This window comes from Melozone crissalis, unplaced genomic scaffold (assembly GCF_028551555.1).
Source record: "Melozone crissalis strain CALT ecotype California unplaced genomic scaffold, PUWL_Pcris_2 ptg000313l_1, whole genome shotgun sequence".
Classification (NCBI taxonomy): domain Eukaryota; kingdom Metazoa; phylum Chordata; class Aves; order Passeriformes; family Passerellidae; genus Melozone; species Melozone crissalis.
Genome location: NW_026536064.1, coordinates 86310 through 103982, shown reverse-complemented (window position 1 = coordinate 103982; position 17673 = coordinate 86310). Strand labels below are relative to the sequence as shown.

The following is a 17673-nucleotide window of genomic DNA, read 5'->3' as shown; positions in this document are numbered from 1 at the left end:
GTCCCCATTCCCGCTCCGCTCTCTCCGGACGCTCCAGCTGCCCCCCCGCCATGACGTCACCGAGCACACCCTGCGCTCCTCCCTCCCACCAATCCCAGCGCGCGATCGCTCCCTGATTTGCATAACCACGCCCTCACCCCGCCTGTATTTTGGTGCCGGCGCTGCCCGGGCGGGACTCGGAGCGGAGGAGGAGCGGGAGGAAGAGGTGGGGGAGAAGGAGGGGGAGGAAAAGGAGGGACAAAGGAAGAGAAGGGAAAACGGAACAGGAACACCGGGAGGAAGAGGCGCCCCAAGACCACGCGGTTTCCCCGCTCGGGCCGCAGCTGCCCCGGCCCCGCCGCCATCGCCCCCCGGAGGCCGCAGGTGAGCGGAGAGGGGGAGCTCGGCCCGACCCCATCGCGGGGGTCTCCGGGAGGGTTTTTGTGGGGCAGGGGAGGCAAATCCCATCGTGTCCTTGTCCCCATGGGGGCAAATCCCATCGTGTCCTTGTCCTTGCTCCCCCCGAGCAGGAGCTGAGCATGGAGAGCAGCGAGGAGCTGGTGGCAGAGGCCGTTTGGAGCGGCTCCACGGCTCGGCAGGGAGAAGCCAACGGGGAGGAGAAGGCGCGGAGATCCCTGAGCAGGAGGGGCTGCAAAGGCAGAGCGCGGGGATCCGAGGGGGAAAGAGCCAGCCTGGGCCATGGAGGGGCTCAGAGATCCGAGCTGGGGCTCCATGAGCAGCTCCAGGGTGGGCAGGAGAAGCCCCACAAGTGCTCGGAATGTGGGAAGAGCTTCAAGAGGAGATCCTGCCTGATTGTGCACCAGAGAATGCACACGGGATCTGAGGGGGAAAAACCCACCCCGGACCAGGGCCACAGATCCGAGCTGGGGGTCCATGAGCAGCTCCAGGGTTTGGAGAAGAAGCCCCACAAGTGCTCTCAGTGTGGGAAGAGCTTCAAGCGGAGATGTGACCTGATGCAGCATTGCAGAATCCACACGGGGGAACGACCCTACAAGTGTGATGTGTGCAAGAAGAGGTTCCTGAGCGGCTCCCATCTGCTCCGTCACCAGCGGATTCACACTGAGGAGCGGCCGTTCCGCTGTCCTGATTGTGGGAAGGGATTCAGGGAAAATTCCAATCTCACCACCCACCGGCGCATTCACACTGGGGAGAGACCATATGAGTGTAATCAGTGCAAGAAGAGGTTTCAGAGCAGCGGTGAACTTCGCAAGCACCAGCGCATCCACACGGCGGAGAGACCCTACGAGTGTCCCCAGTGTGGGAAGAGCTTCACCCATAGCTCCAGCTTGACTTTCCACCTTAGGAGGCACACGGGGGAGAAGCCCTATGAGTGTGATGAATGCCATCAGAGGTTTTACACCAACTCCAGTCTCGTCAGTCACCAGGGCATTCACACCGACGAGCGGCCATTTTGCTGTCCTGATTGTGGGAAGGGATTCAGGCAAAGGTCGAGCCTCGCCATCCACCAGCGAATCCACACCGGGGAGAGGCCCTATGAGTGTGGGGAGTGTGGCAAGAGCTTCAGAGAGAGCTCCAGCCTGACTGTCCACCTGAGGAGCCACACCGGGGAACGACCCTACCAGTGTGACCAGTGCCAGAAGAGGTTTCTGAGCAGCGGTTATCTCGTGGTGCACCAGCGCTCACACACAGACGACAGGCCCTTCCAGTGCCCCGACTGCGGGAAGAGCTTCAAAAGCGTCTACAACCTCAACAGGCACCGGATGATCCACACTGGGGAGAGGCCCTACGAGTGTGGTCAATGCCAGAAGAGGTTCCTGACCAGTTCCGAGCTCCTCAGCCACCAGCTCATTCACACCGAGGAGAAGCCGTTCCACTGCCGTGAGTGTGGGAAGGGATTCAGGCGCAACTTTGCTCTCATCGTCCACCGGCGCATCCACAACGGGGAGAGACCCCACGAGTGTCCCCAGTGTGGGAAGAGCTTCAGAGAGAGGTCCAAACTGACTGTGCACCTGAGGAGCCACGCTGGAGAGAGGCCCTATGAGTGTCCCCAGTGTGGGAAGAGCTACACTAACAGCTCCCACCTGACTGTCCACATCAGAAGCCACACAGGGGAGAGGCCCTACGAGTGTGATCAGTGCAAGAAGGGCTTTTACACCTCGTCTGATCTCCTCAAGCACCAGCGCATCCACACGGACGAGAGGCCCTTCCGCTGTCCTGATTGTGGGGTGGGATTCAAAGAGAAGTCAACTCTGGTCAGACACAGGAGGATCCACACCGGGGAGAGACCCCACAAGTGTCCCCATTGTGGGAAGAGATTTTCTCAAGTTTCCATCTTGAGCAGACACCAGAAGAGCCAGCACTGAGGGCAGCCCTGGGTGGGCAGAGCTCCGTGTGCTGCTCCAGCTCCATCTCACACGGGAGGATCTGCTCTGGATGGTGCCCAGTGAGCCCAGGTGGGCAGAGCCCCCTTTACTCCTGCTTGCAGCACACCTGGCTCGGGGCTCCTCATCCTCCTGGCTCCTCGTGGCCTGGATTTCCTTTTTATTTGTCTTTGTTATTTTTATACACCTTTCTAACTCTGAGGGTAATAATAAAGACGTTGAACCAAGATGAGGATGTGGACATGGGGGGATCTTCCAGGGGATGAGGGGGATGCTGGGCCAGAGGGAGTTGAGGGTTCCTGGGACATATTTGGGGCTTCCATAGGACTTTGGGAACCCCACGGTCTCCATTCCCATTCCCGCTCCTTCTCCCCAGTCTGGGTCCCCATTCCCTGCCTCCATTCCATGTCGTCATTCCCGATCGCTGTCCCCAATACTGGTCTCCATTTCCTGTTCCCATTTGTGGTCCGCATTGCCGGTCCCCATTCCCTGTCCCCAATCCCGCTCCCTGTCCGCATTCCTGGTTCCATTCCCAGTCCCCATTCCTTGTCCCGATTCCGGGTCCATGTCCCCATTCCCTATCCCGACTCCCGGTCCCCATTCCCGGGTTTCCCGGTCCCCATTCCCCGTCCTTGTTCCCATTTCCGGTCCTTTTCCCCAGTCTGGGTCCCTATTCCCGGTCCCCATTCCCTGTCCCGACTCCCGGTCTCCATTCCCGCTCCGCTCTCTCCGGACGCTTCAGCCCCCGCCTCCCGCTATGACGTCGCCGGGCAAACCCCGCGCTCCTCCCGTCCACCAATCGCAGCGCGCGATCGCTCCGAGATTTGCATAACCACGCCCATTTAGGCCGGCCCCGCCCTCCGCCCGGCGCTGTTCGCTCCCAGCGCTCCCAGTAAGAGCGGCACCGGCAGGGAAAGGGTTCCCAGTTCCCTCTCAGCGCTCCCAGTTCGCTCCCAGCGCTCCCAGTTCGCTCCCAGTTCGCTCCCAGCGCTCCCAGCGCTCCCAGTTCCCTCCCAGTATCGCTGCCAGTATTGCTCCCAGCGCTCCCAGTTCCCTCCCAGCGCTCCCAGTTCCCTCCTAGTATCGCTCCCAGTATCGTTCCCAGTGCAGAGAGGAGGGAGAGAAGGAGGAGCGGGAGGAAGAGGAGGGACTGAGGAGGAAGGAAAGGAGGAGCAGGAGCGCGAGAGGAGGAGGAAGAGGAGGAGGAGGGATACGGGAGGAGCAGGAGGAGGAAGAGGAGGGACAGAGGAAGAGGAGGAGCGGGAGGAAGAGCGGCCGCATCACCCCCGGAGCTCGCAGGTGAGCACGGATGGGGGAGCTCGGTATAACTGGGAGCGATACTGGGAGCGCTGATTTATTATTTTGTATTAGTTATTATTTATTATTTTTTAGGGCTGATTTAGTATTTTATGATGTATGTTACATTTAAATGTTTTATTTTATGATAAATATTATATTAAAAGAAAATTATATATTAAAATTATTATAATATATATTAGTTATAATATATTTTTATTTCATGATATATGTTATATTAAAATAAAAATAAATTTTCAGACTATATGTATTAATTAGAATTATAGTTTTTTATGATATACATTAAAAGATAATTATTTATTCAAACTATAGATATTAATAGAGATCTTAATTAAAATTATATTTATTATTTTATTATATATATTGTAAAAAGAGAAAATTATTTAATAAAACAACATATCTTATTTAAAAATATATTTGTTATTTTATGCTATATATTATATTAAAAGACAATCATATAGTAAAATATATACATTAAGATATTAATTAAATGCATTTATTATCCTTTTATATTTTACTTCATTTAAAGAGAATTATATATTGAAACTTATATATTAATTTAAATTATATTTTTGAGATATATATTGTATTTAAAGAAAATAATATATTAAAAGTTTATATATTAATATAGATATTAATTAAAATTGTATATATAAAGATATATATTAAAAGAAAATTATACATTAAAACCATACCAAAAAAAGAAGAAAAGATTTCGTTAGAAGGCTCAAAAGAAAAAAACCCTGAAAGGAATGATAACAAAAGCTGCTGACCCTGAGAGAATCCGAGCCTGCTCCCCGTGATTGGCCATGAATTCAAAACAAATTAAATACAAATAAAAAACACCCAGTGCGGCCCAATCCCGGCCGTGCCTATTGCATTCCACAGCCGCAGATAATTCTTGTTTATCTTTTCCCCAGAGGCTCCTCAGCTGCTCAGGAGAGGGGAAAAAACCCTAAAAAAAGAGATTTTTCAGGAAATCTGGAGGAAGGCAGGGCCCCTTTTAACCCTCTGTGTGCTGGGGCAGCTGCCAGCCCGGCCTGGGGGGGGAAAAAGGGGGGTGGGGGCAAATCCTGTCCTGGGATGGGGGCAAATCCCAAATGCCGTCCTGAATTGTGGGGCAAATCCCATCGTGTCCTTGTGGGGAAAATCCCAAATCCCACCCTGAATTGTGGGGCAAATCCCATCCTGGGATGGGGGCAAATCCCAAATGCCATCCTGAATTGGGGGACAAATCCCTTCCTGAACTTGTGGGGTAAATCCCATCCTGAATTCTGGGGCAAATACCAAATCCCAAATCTCATCCTCAAATGTGGGGCAAATCCCATCGTGTCCTTGTCCCCACGGGGGCAAATCCCATCGTGTCCTTGTCCCCGTGGGGGCAAATCCCATCGTGTCCCTGTCCTTGCTCCCCCAGAGCAGGAGCTGAGCATGGAGAGCAGCGAGGAGCTGGTGGCAGAGGCCGTTTGGAGCGGCTCCACGGCTCGGCAGGGAGAAGCCAACGGGGAGGAGAAGCCGCGGAGATCCCTGAGCAGGAGGGGCTGCAAAGGCAGAGCGCGGGGATCCGAGGGGGAAAGAGCCAGCCTGGGCCATGGAGGGGCTCAGAGATCCGAGCTGGGGCTCCATGAGCAGCTGCAGGGTGGGCAGGAGAAGCCCCACAAGTGCTCCGAGTGTGGGAAGAGCTTCAGGAGGAGATCCTGCCTGATTGTGCACCAGAGAATCCACACGGGATCTGAGGGGGAAAAACCCACCCTGGACCAGGGTCAGAGCTCAGAGCTGGGGCTCCATGAGCAGCTCCAGGGCGGGCAGGAGAAGCCCCACAAGTGCTCCCAGTGTGGGAAGAGCTTCAGGAGGAGATCCCGCCTGAATGTCCACCTGAGGAGGCACACGGGGGAGAGGCCCTATGAGTGTAATGAATGCCATCAGACGTTTTACACCAATTCCCATCTCGTCAGTCACCAGCACATTCACACCGACGAGCGGCCATTTTGCTGTCCTGATTGTAGAAAGGGATTCAGGCAAAGGTCCAGACTAGTCATCCACCAGCGAATCCACACCGGGGAGAGGCCCTATGAGTGTGGGGAGTGTGGCAAGAGCTTCAGAGAGAGCTCCAGCCTGACTGTCCACCTGAAGAGCCACACCGGGGAGAGGCCCTACGAGTGTGGTCAGTGCCAGATGAGGTTCCTGAGCAGCTCCCATCTCCTCAGCCACCAGCTCATTCACACTGAATAGAGGCCGTTCCACTGCCGTGACTGTGGGAAGGGATTCAGGCACAACTCCAACCTCATCGTCCACCGGCGCATCCACACCGGGGAGAGACCACACGAGTGTCCCCAGTGTGGGAAGGGATTCAGAGAGAGCTTCAGCCTGACTGTCCACCTGAGGAGCCACACAGGGGAGAGGCCCTATGAGTGTCCCCAGTGTAGGAAGAGTTTCACCCAGAGCTTCAGCCTGACTGTGCACCTGAGGAGCCACACCGGGGAGAGGCCCTACGAGTGTGATCAGTGCAAGAAGGGCTTTAACACCTCCTATGATCTCATCAGGCACCAGCGCATCCACACGGACGAGAGGCCCTTCCGCTGTCCCGAATGTGGGGTGGGCTTCAGGCAGAACTCAAATCTGGTCAGACACAGGAGAGTCCACTCTGCGGACTGACCCTAGAAGTGTCCCCAGTGTGAGAAGAGCTTCTCGCAGAGCTCAGGGCTGGTGTCCCACCAGAAGATCCACACCAGGGAGAGACTCCACAAGTGTCCCCAGTGTGGGAAGAGCTTCTCTAAAACCTCTGCCCTGACCAGACACCAGAAGAGCCAACACTGAGGGCTGCCCTGGGTGGGAAGAGCTCCGTGCGCTGCTTCAGCTCCATCTCACACAGGAGGATCTGCTCTGGATGGTGCCCAGTGAGCCCAGGTGGGCAGAGCCCCCTTGACTCCTGCTTGCAGCACACCTGGCTGGGGGCTCCACATCCTCCTGGCTCCTCGTGGCCTGGATTTTCTTTTTATTTATCTTTGTTATTTTTATACACCTTTCTAAATCCCAAGTTAATAATAAAGACATTGAACCAAGACAAGGATGTGGACATGGGGGGATCTTCCAAGGGATGAGGGGGATGCCGGGCCAGAGGGAGTTGAGGGTTCCTGGGACAGATTTGGGGCTTCCTTAGGACTTTGGGCACCCCATGGTCCCCATTCCTTGTCCGCATTCCTGCTCCTTCTCCCCAGTCTGGGTCCCCATTCCCTGCCTCCATTCCCTGTCCCCATTCCCGGTCGCTGTCCCTAATACGGGTCCCCATTCCCTGATCCCGTTCCTGATCCGCATTGCCGGTCCCCATTCCCTGTCCCCAATCCCGCTCCCTGTTCACATTCCCGGTTCCATTTCCATTCCCGGTCCCCATTCCCGGTCCCTCTCCCCATTCCCGCTCCGCTCTCTCCGGCCGCTCTAGCGGCCCCCCCGCCATGACGTCACCGAGGACACCCTGCGCTCCTCCCTCCCACCAATCCCAGCGCGCGATCGCTCCCTGATTTGCATAACCGCGCCCTCACCCCGCCTCTATTTTGGTGCCGGCGCTGCCCGGGCGGGACTCGGAGCGGAAGAGGAGCGGGAGGAAGAGGTGGGGGAGAAGGAGGGGGAGGAAGAGGAGGGACAAAGGAAGAGAAGGGAAAACGGAACAGGAACACCGGGAGGAAGAGGCGCCCCAAGACCGCGCGGTTTCCCCGCTCGGGCCGCAGCTGCCCCAACCCCGCCGGCATCGCCCTCCGGAGGCCGCAGGTGAGCGGAGAGGGGGAGCTCGGCCCGACCCCATCGCGGGGGTGTCCGGGAGGGTTTTTGTGGGGCAGGGGAGGTAAATCCCATCGTGTCCTTGTCCCCACGGGGGCAAATCCCATCGTGTCCTTGTCCCCATGGGGGCAAATCCCATCGTGTCCTTGTCCGTGCTCCCCCCGAGCAGGAGCTGAGCATGGAGAGCAGCGAGGAGCTGGTGGCAGAGGCCGTTTGGAGCGGCTCCGCGGCTCGGCAGGGAGAAGCCAACGGGGAGGAGAAGGCGCGGAGATCCCTGAGCAGGAGGGGCTGCAAAGGCAGAGCGCGGGGATCCGAGGGGGCAAGAGCCAGCCTGGGCCATGGAGGGGCTCAGAGATCCGAGCTGGGGGTCCATGAGCAGCTCCAGGGTGGGCAGGAGAAGCCCCACAAGTGCTCCGAGTGTGGGAAGAGCTTCAAGCGGAGATGCGACCTGATGCAGCATTGCAGAATCCACACGGGGGAACGACCCTACGAGTGTGATGTGTGCAAGAAGAGGTTCCTGAGCAGCTCCCATCTGCTCCGTCACCAGCGGATTCACACCGAGGAGCGGCCGTTCCGCTGTCCTGATTGTGGGAAGGGATTCAGGGAAAATTCCACTCTCACCACCCACCGGGGCATTCACACCGGGGAGATGCCCTACAAGTGTGATCAGTGCCAGAAGAGGTTCCTGAGCAGCTCCAATCTCCTCAGTCACCAGCTCATTCACACTGAAGTGAGGCCGTTCCACTGCCGTGACTGCGGGCAGGGATTCAGTCGCAAGTCTGCCCTCGTCGTCCACCGGCGCATCCACACCGGGGAGAGACCCCACGAGTGTCCCCAGTGTGGGAAGGGCTTCACCCAGAGCTCCCATCTGACTGTGCACCTGAGGAGCCACACCAGGGAGAGGCCCTATGAGTGTCCCCAGTGTGGGAAGAGTTTCAACCGGAGCTCTCATCTGACTGTCCACCTCAGAAGCCACACAGGGGAGAGGCCCTACGAGTGTGGTCAGTGCCAGAAGGGCTTTTACACCTCGTCTGATCTCCTCGTTCACCAGCGCATCCACACGGACGAGAGGCCCTTCCGCTGTCCCGATTGTGGGGTGGGATTCAAGCGCAAATCAACTCTGGTCACACACAGGAGGATCCACACTGGGGAGAGACCCCACAAGTGTCCCCAGTGTGGGAAGAGCTTCACCCAGAGCTCCAACCTGACTGTCCACCTGAGGAGCCACACCGGGGAGAGGCCATACAAGTGTGCGGAGAATGGGAAGAGTTTCATGACCAAGCACAACCTGATTGTCCACCGGAGGAGCCACAGGGGTGAACGACCCTACAAGTGTGACCAGTGCAAGAAGAGGTTTCTGACCAGCTCTGATCTCGTGGTGCACCAGCGCTCACACACAGACGAGAGGCCCTTCCAGGGCCCCGACTGCGGGAAGGGCTTCAAAAGCGTCTCCACCCTCAACCAGCACCGGCGCATCCACACCGGGGAGAGGCCCTACGAGTGTGGTCAGTGCCAGAAGAGGTTCGTGACCAGCTCCGAGCTCCTCAGCCACCAGCGCATTCACACCGGGGAGAGGCCGTTCCACTGCCGTGAGTGTGGGAAGGGATTCAGGCGCAACTCTGCCCTCGTCGTCCACCGGCGCAACCACACCGGGGAGAGACCCCACGAGTGTCCCCAGTGTGGGAAGAGCTTCTCTAAAACCTCCTCTTTGACCAGACACCTACAGAGCCAGCACTGAGGGCAGCCCTGGGTGGGCAGAGCTTCATACACTGCTCCAGCTGCATCCCCCACGGGAGGATCCGTGCTGGATGATCCCCAGTGAGCCCAGCAGGGCAGAACCCCCTTGATTCCTGTGTACAAGACACCTGGCTGGGGGCTCCACATCCTCCTGGCTCCCCGTGGTCACCTGAACTCATCCGCAGTCCAAGATGAGAAATGGGTTATGGAGAGCAGATTCGTCAACTTCTGACCCTAGAAAAATGTTGTCCTTTTTTTTTTTTTCATCTTTTGGTGATCTTCAGCAATACTAGATAGCCTTGGATGGCTTCTCCAATATCAATCCACCCCCCTTGGGAGGATCCCCTGTGAGCCCAGGTGGGCAGAACCCCCTTGATCCCTCTTTGGGAACACCTGGCTGAGGGCTCCACATCCTCCAGGATTTTTCAATTTCTAGCCCTTGAAAAGTCTAATTTTTTCCAACTTTTGGTGGTATTAAGCAACACTAGATATCCTTGGATGTCTTATCCACCATGGGAGGATCTGCTCTGGATGGTCCCCAGTGAGCCCAGGTCACAGTATTAAAGATATTGAAGTGAAACATGGATGGGCATGAGGGGGATGCTGGGTCCATGGAGTTGAGGGTTCCTGGGACAGATTTGGGGGTTCCTCAGGGCTTTGGGCACCCCAGGCCCAGCAGCTCCATCTGGGGCAGCAGATCAAGGACCCCCTGCCCTGGCAGTGTCCCCACGTCCTCCCGTCCTGGTTCCTGCTGTCCCCTGTCCAGGATCCTGCTCTCATCCGAGTCCAGATTCCATTCCTGACTCAATACTTGTCCCTGTCCCATATTCTCTATCCGGTTCCCATTCCCGTATTTCCTGTCCTGTTCCCATTTTCCTATTCCAGTCCCCAATTCCCATTTCTCTATTTCCTGTCCCGTTCCCATTTTCTGATTCCTGATCCCAATCCCAGCCCCTCTCCTGTATTCCCAGTCCAGTATTCACGCTCCTGTCAGGGACATATTTTATTGAAAAATCCTTTCCTTAGGATCTTTTTCTCCTGAGAAGCTGAGAGGCCTCACAAATTAAAATATAAACACGAATGATCTGCTGCTGTGGAATGCAGCACTTTCATCTTTGATTGGTGTCGGGTGGTAGTTTTTAAGTAATGGCCAATCAACGGCCGGCTGTCTCAGATTGTCTGGACACTCACAAGATTTTTTTATCATTCTTTTTTGTTATTTTCTACCTTTCTGATGAAATCCTTTTTTCTATACTTTTAGTATAATTTCAATATAGCATTATCTTTCAATATCATATATCAATATTAAAATAATAAATCAGCTTTCTCAAAATACAACCATGGAGTCAAAATTTTAATCTCTTGCCTCATCTTGGGACCCCGGCCACAACCACAGGGTCCATTTTCCGTTCCCGGTGCCCGTTCCCCGTCCCGATTCCCCGTTCCCGCCATGACGTCACCGAGCAAACCCCGCGCTCCTCTCCCCACCAATCCCAGCGCGCGACGGCACCGAGATTTGCATAACCACGCCCTCGCTCCCCTCCTGCTTTTGGGTGCCGGCGCTGCCCGGGCGGGACTCGGAGCGGAGGAGGAGCGGGAGGAAGAGGACGTGGGGAATAAGGGGGAGGAAGACGAGGGACTAAGGAAGAGGAGGGAGAAGGAAAGAGGAGAGACAAAGGAACTGGAAGAGGAGGGAAAAAGGAAGAGGAAAAGCGGGAGGAAGAGGCGCCCCAACACCACGAGGTTCCCGCGCTCCGGCCGCAGCTGCCCCGGCCCCGCCGGCATCGCCGCCCGGAGCCCGCAGGTGAGCGGAGAGTGGGAGCTCGGCCCGACCCCATCGCGGGGGTCTCCGGGAGGGTTTTGTGGGGCAGGGGAGGCAAATCCCATCGTGTCCTTGTCCCCACGGGGGCAAATCCCATCGTGTCCTTGTCCCCATGTGGGCAAATCCCATCGTGTCGTTGTCCCCACAGGGCCATATCCCGTCGTGTCCTTGTCCCCACGCGGGCAAATCCCATCGTGTCCTTGTCCCCATGGGGGCAAATCCCATCGTGTCCTTGTCCTTGCTCCCCCAGAGCAGGAGCTGAGCATGGAGAGCAGCGAGGAGCTGGTGGCAGAGGCCGTTTGGAGCGGCTCCACGGCTCGGCAGGGAGAAGCCAACGGGGAGGAGAAGCCGCGGAGATCCCTGAGCAGGAGGGGCTGCAAAGGCAGAGCGCGGGGATCCGAGGGGGAAAGAGCCAGCCTGGGCCATGGAGGGGCTCAGAGATCCGAGCTGGGGCTCCATGAGCAGCTCCAGGGTGGGGAGGAGAAGCCCCACAAGTGCTCCGAGTGTGGGAAGAGCTTCAGGTGGAGATCCAACCTGACTGTCCACCTGAGGAGCCACACGGGGCAGAGGCCCTACGAGTGTGATCAGTGCCAGAAGAGGTTTGTGACCAGCTCTGATCTCCTGGTGCACCAGCGCTCACACACAGACGAGAGGCCCTTCCAGTGCCCCGACTGCGGGAAGCGCTTCAAAAGCGTCTCCGACCTCAAGAGGCACCGGCGCATCCACTCCGGGGAGAGGCCCTACGAGTGTGGTCAGTGCCAGATGAGGTTCCTTAGCAGCTCCAAGCTCCTCCGTCACCAGCTCATCCACACCGGGGAGAGGCCGTTCCAGTGCTGTGACTGTGGACAGAGTTTTAGACGCAACTCCCACCTCAACAGTCACCGGCGCATCCACACCGGGGAGAGGCCCTATGAATGTCCCCAGTGTGGGAAGAGTTTCAACCAGAGCTCCCATCTGACTGGTCACCTCAGAAGCCACACCGGAGAGAGGCCCTACGAGTGTGATCAGTGCCAAAAGGGCTTTTACACCTCGTCTGAACTCCTCAGTCACCAGCGCATCCACACGGACGAGAGGCCCTTCCGCTGTCCTGATTGTGGGGTGGGATTCAAGCACAACTCAACTCTGGTCACACACAGGAGGATCCACACCGGGGAGAGACCCTACAAGTGTTCCCAGTGTGGGAAGTGCTTTTCTCGAATTTCCAGCTTGAGCAGACACCTACAGAGCCAGCACTGAGGACAGCCCTGGGTGGGCAGAGCTCCGTGGCCTTTTCCAGCTCCATGTCACACGGGAGGATCTGCTCTGGATGGTCCCCAGTGAGCCCAGGTGGGCAGAGCCCCCTTGACTCCTGCTTGCAGCACACCAGGCTGGGGGCTCCACATCCTCCTGGCTCCCCGTGGCCTGGATTTCCTTTTGATTTCTCTTTGTTTTTTTTATACACCTTTCTAAATCCGAGGTGAAGAATAAAGATGTTGAACGAAGACCAGGATGTGGACTTGGGGGGGATCTTCCAGGGGATGAGGGGGATGCTGGGCCAGGGGGAGTTGAGGGTTCCTGGGACAGATTTAAGGCTTCCTTAGGACCTAGGGAACCCCATGGTCCCCATTCCCTGTCCCCATTCCCGGTCCTTATCCCCAGTCTGGGTTCCTATTCCCTGCCTCCATTCCTTGTCTCCATTCGTGGTCCCTGTCCCAAATACTGGTCCCCATTCCCTGTTCCCATTCCTGGTCTGAATTCCCGTTCCCCATTCCCTGTGCCCAATCACGCTCCCTGTCCGCATTTCCGGTTCCATTACCAGTCCCCATTCCTTGTCCCGATTCCTGGTCCATGTCTCCATTCCCGGTCACCGTTCCCATTCCCGTTCCCCATTCCCATTCCTTGTCCCGGTCCCCATTCCCGGTCTCCATTCCCTCTCCGCTCACTCCGGACGCTTCAGCCCCCGCCTCCCGCCATGACGTCGCCGGGCAAACCTCGCGCTGCTCCCCCCCCACCAATCGCAGCGCGCTATCGGTCCGAGATTTGCATAACCACGCCCATTCAGGCCGGCCCCGCCCGCCGCCCGGCGCTGTTCGCTCCCAGCGCTCCCAGTAAGAGCGGCACCGGCAGGGAAAGCGATCCCAGTTCCCTCCCAGCGCTCCCAGTATCGCTCCCAGCGCTCCCAGTATCGCTCTCAGTGCAGAGAGGAGGGAGAGAAGGAGGAGCGGGAGGAAGAGGAGGGACTGAGGAGGAAGGAAAGGAGGAGCAGGAGCGCGAGAGGAGGAGGAAGAGGAGGAGGAGGGACACGGGAGGAGCAGGAGGAGGAAGAGGAGGGATAGAGGAAGAGGAGGAGCGGGAGGAAGAGCGGCCGCATCAGCCCCGGAGCCCGCAGGTGAGCGCGGATAGGGGAGCTCGGTCTAACTGGGAGCGCTGGGAGCGATACTGGGAGCGCTGGGAGCGATACTGGGAGCGCTGAGAGCGGTACTGGGAGCGCTGGGAGGGAACTGGGAGCGCTGATTTATTATTTTGTATTAGTTATTATTTATTATTGTATAGGGCTGATTTAGTATTTTATCATGTATATTACATTAAAATGTTTTATTTTATGATAAATAATATATTAAAATAATATTATATATTAAAATTATTATAATATATTAATTATAATATATTTTTATTTCATGATATATATTATATTAAAAGAAAAATAAATTTTAAGACTATATGTAATAATTAGAATTATAGTTTTTTAATGATATACATTAAAAGATAGTTATTTATTCAAACTATAGATATTAATAGAGATCTTAATTTAAATTATATTTATTTTTTATAATATATATTCTAAAAAGAGAATATTATTTAATAAAACCACATATCTTATTTAAAAATATATTTGTTATTTTATGCTATGTATTATATTAAAAGACAACCATATAGTAAAAATATATACATGAATATATTAATTAAAATATATTTATTATCTTTTTATATTTAACTACATTTAAAGAGAATTATATATTGAAACTTTTATATTAATTTAAATTATATTTTTAAGATATATATTGTATTTAAAGAAAATACTATGTTAAAACTGTATGTATTAACATAGATATAAATTAAAATTGTATATATAAAGATATATATTAAAAGAAAATTATGCAATAAAACCATACTAAAAATAGAAGAAAAGATTTCTTTAGACGGTTTAAAAGGAAAAAATCCTGAAAGGAATGATAACAAAAGCTGCTGACCCTGAGAGAATCCGAGCCCACTCCCCATGATTGGCCATGAATTAAAAACAAATTTAAAACAAATTAGAAACAACCAGTACGGCCAATTCCCAGCTGTGCCTGTTGCATTCCACAGCCGCAGATAATTCTTGTTTATCTTTTCCCCAGAGGCTCCTCAGCTGCTCAGGAGAGGGGAAAAAACCCTAACAAAAGAGATTTTTCAGGAAATCTCGAGGAAGGCAGGACCCCTTTTAACCCTCTGTGTCCTGGGGCAGCTGCCACGCCGGCCTGGGGGGGGAAAAAAGGGGGGTGGGGGCAAATCCTGTCCTGGGATGGGGGCAAATCCCAACGGCTGTCCTGAATTGTGGGGCAAATCCCACCCTGTCATTGGTGTGGGGCAAACCCCAAATCCCATCCTGAATTTTGGGGGAAATCCCACCCTGTCCTTGTCCCCATGGGGGCAAATCCCATCATGTGCTTGTCCTTGCTCCCCCCGAGCAGGAGCTGAGCATGGAGAGCAGCGAGGAGCTGGTGGCAGAGGCCGTTTGGAGCGGCTCCACGGCTCGGCAGGGAGAAGCCAACAAGGAGGAGAAGCCGCGGAGATCCCTGAGCAGGAGGGGCTGCAAAGGCAGAGCGCGGGGGTCCGAGGGGGCAAGAGCCGGCCTGGGCCATGGAGGGGCTCAGAGATCCGAGCTGGGGCTCCATGAGCAGCTGCAGGGTGGGCAGGACGAGCCCCACAAGTGCTCCGAGTGTGGGAAGAGCTTCAAGAGGAGATCCAACCTGACTGCCCAACTGAGGAGGCACACCGGGGAGAGGCCCTAAGAGTGTGATCAGTGCAAGAAGAGCTTTTACACCTCGTCTGAACTCCTCAGTCACCAGTGCATCCACAGGGACGAGAGGCCCTTCCGCTGTCCCGATTGTGGGGTGGGATTCAAGCACAACTCAAATCTGGTCACACACAGGAGGATCCACACCGGGGAGAGACCCTACAAGTGTCTCCAGTGTGGGGAGAGCTTCTCTAAAATCACTACCTTGAGAAGACACCAGAAGAGCCAGCACTGAGGGCAGCCCTGGGTGGGCAGAGCTCTGTGGCCTTCTGCAGCTCCATCTCACACGGGAGGATCTGCTCTGGATGCTCCTCAGTGAGCCCAGGCGGGCAGAGCCCCCTTTAATCCTACTTTAAGAACACCTGGCTGGGCGCTCCACATCCACCTGGCTCCTCGTGGGCTGGATATTCTTTTTTTCCCTCCTTGTCATTTTTATACACATTTTTTAATCCGATGTTAATAATAAAGACAGCTAAGAAAGATGAGGATGTGGACATGGGGGGATCTTCCAGGGGATGAGGGGGATGCTGGGACAGAGGGAGTTCAGGATTCCTGGGACTGATTTGGGGTTTCCTTAGGACTTTGGGAACCCCACGGTCCCCATTCCCTGTCCCCATTACCATTCCGGCTTCTTGTCCCCAGTCTAGGTCCCCATTCCCTGCCTCCATTCCCAGTCCCCATTCCCGCTCCGCTTTCTCCGGACGCTCCAGTTCCTACCCCCGCCATGACGTCACCGAGGAAATCCCTCGCTCCTCCCTGCCACCAATGCCAGCGCGCGTTCGCTCTCTCATTTGCATAACCACGCCCTCGCTCCGCTTCTATTTTGGTTTCGGCGGTGCACGGGCGGCGGAAGGAGGAGGAGGAAGAGGAGGGACAAAGGAAGAGGAGGGACAAAGAAAGAGGAACGCCGGGAGGATGAGGCGCCCCAACACCACGCGGTTCCCCCGCTCCGGCCGCAGCTGCCCCCGCCCCGCCGGCATCGCCGCCCGGAGCCCGCAGGTGAGCGGAGAGGGGGAGCTCGGCCCGACCCCATCGCGGGGGTGTCCGGGAGGGTTTTTGTGGGGCAGGGGAGGCAAATCCCATCGTGTCCTTGTCCCTACGGTGGCAAATCCCATCGTGTCCTTGTCCCCATGGGCGCAAATCCCATCGTGTCCTTGTCCCCACGGGGGCAAATCCCATCGTGTCCGTGTCCCCACGGGGGCAAATCCCATCGTGTCCTTGTCCCCATGGGGGCAAATCCCATCGTGTCCTTGTCCTTGCTCCCCCAGAGCAGGAGCTGAGTATGGAGAGCAGCGAGGAGCTGGTGGCAGAGGCCGTTTGGAGCGGCTCCACGGCTCGGCAGGGAGAAGCCAACGGGGAGGAGAAGGCGCGGAGATCCCTGAGCAGGAGGGGCTGCAAAGGCAGAGCGCGGGGATCCGAGGGGGAAAGAGCCGGCCTGAGCCATGGAGGGGCTCAGAGATCCGAGCTGGGGCTCCATGAGCAGCTGCAGGGTGGGCAGGAGAAGCCCTACAAGTGCTCCGAGTGTGGGAAGAGCTTCAGTTTGAGATCCTGCCTGATTGTGCACCAGAGAATCCACACGGGATCTGAGGTGGAAAAACCCACCCTGGACCAGGGTCAGAGCTCAGAGCTGGGGCTCCATGAGCAGCTCCAGGATGGGCAGGAGAAGCCCCACAAGTGCTCTGAGTATGGGAAGAGCTTCAGGTGGAGATCCCGCCTGAATGTCCACCTGAGGAGCCACACGGGGGAGAGGCCCTATGAGTGTAATGAATGCCATCAGAGGTTTTACACCAATTCCCATCTCGTGAGTCACCAGCACATTCACACCGACGAGCGGGCATTTTGCTGTCCTGATTGTGGAAAGGGATTCAGGCAAAGGTCCAGCCTCGTCATCCACCAGCGAATCCACACTGGGGAGAGGCCGTATGAGTGTGGGGAGTGTGGCAAGCGCTTCAGAGAGAGCTCCAGCCTGACTGTCCACCTGAAGAGCCACACCGGGGAGAGGCCCTACGAGTGTGGTCAGTGCCAGATGAGGTTCCTGAGCAGCTCCCATCTCCTCAGCCACCAGCTCATTCACACTGAAGAGAGGCCGTTCCACTGCCGTGAGTGCGGGAAGGGATTCAGGCACAACTCCAAACTCATCGTCCACCGGCGCATCCACACCGGGGAGAGACCCCACGAGTGTCCCCAGTGTGGGAAGGGATTCAGAGAGAGCTTCAGCCTGACTGTCCACCTGAGGAGCCACACAGGGGAGAGGCCCTATGAGTGTCCCCAGTGTAGGAAGAGTTTCACCCAGAGCTTCAGCCTGACTGTGCACCTGAGGAGCCACACCGGGGAGAGGCCCTACGAGTGTGATCAGTGCAAGAAGGGCTTTAACACCTCCTATGATCTCATCAGGCACCAGCGCATCCACACGGACGAGAGGCCCTTCCGCTGTCCCGAATGTGGGGTGGGATTCAGGCAGAACTCAAATCTGGTCAGACACAGGAGAGTCCACTCTGCGGACTGACCCTAGAAGTGTCCCCAGTGTGAGAAGAGCTTCTCGCAGAGCTCAGGGCTGGTGTCCCACCAGAAGATCCACACCAGGGAGAGACTCCACAAGTGTCCCCAGTGTGGGAAGAGCTTCTCTAAAACCTCTGCCCTGACCA

At 55.5% G+C, this 17673-nt stretch overlaps 1 pseudogene; it reads left to right on the top strand.

Annotated features, from left to right (window-relative positions):
• The first annotated feature begins 50 nt into the window (after positions 1 to 50).
• LOC128949833 (zinc finger protein 850-like) lies at positions 51 to 17534 on the top strand (annotated as a pseudogene).
• The last annotated feature ends 139 nt before the right edge of the window (positions 17535 to 17673 follow it).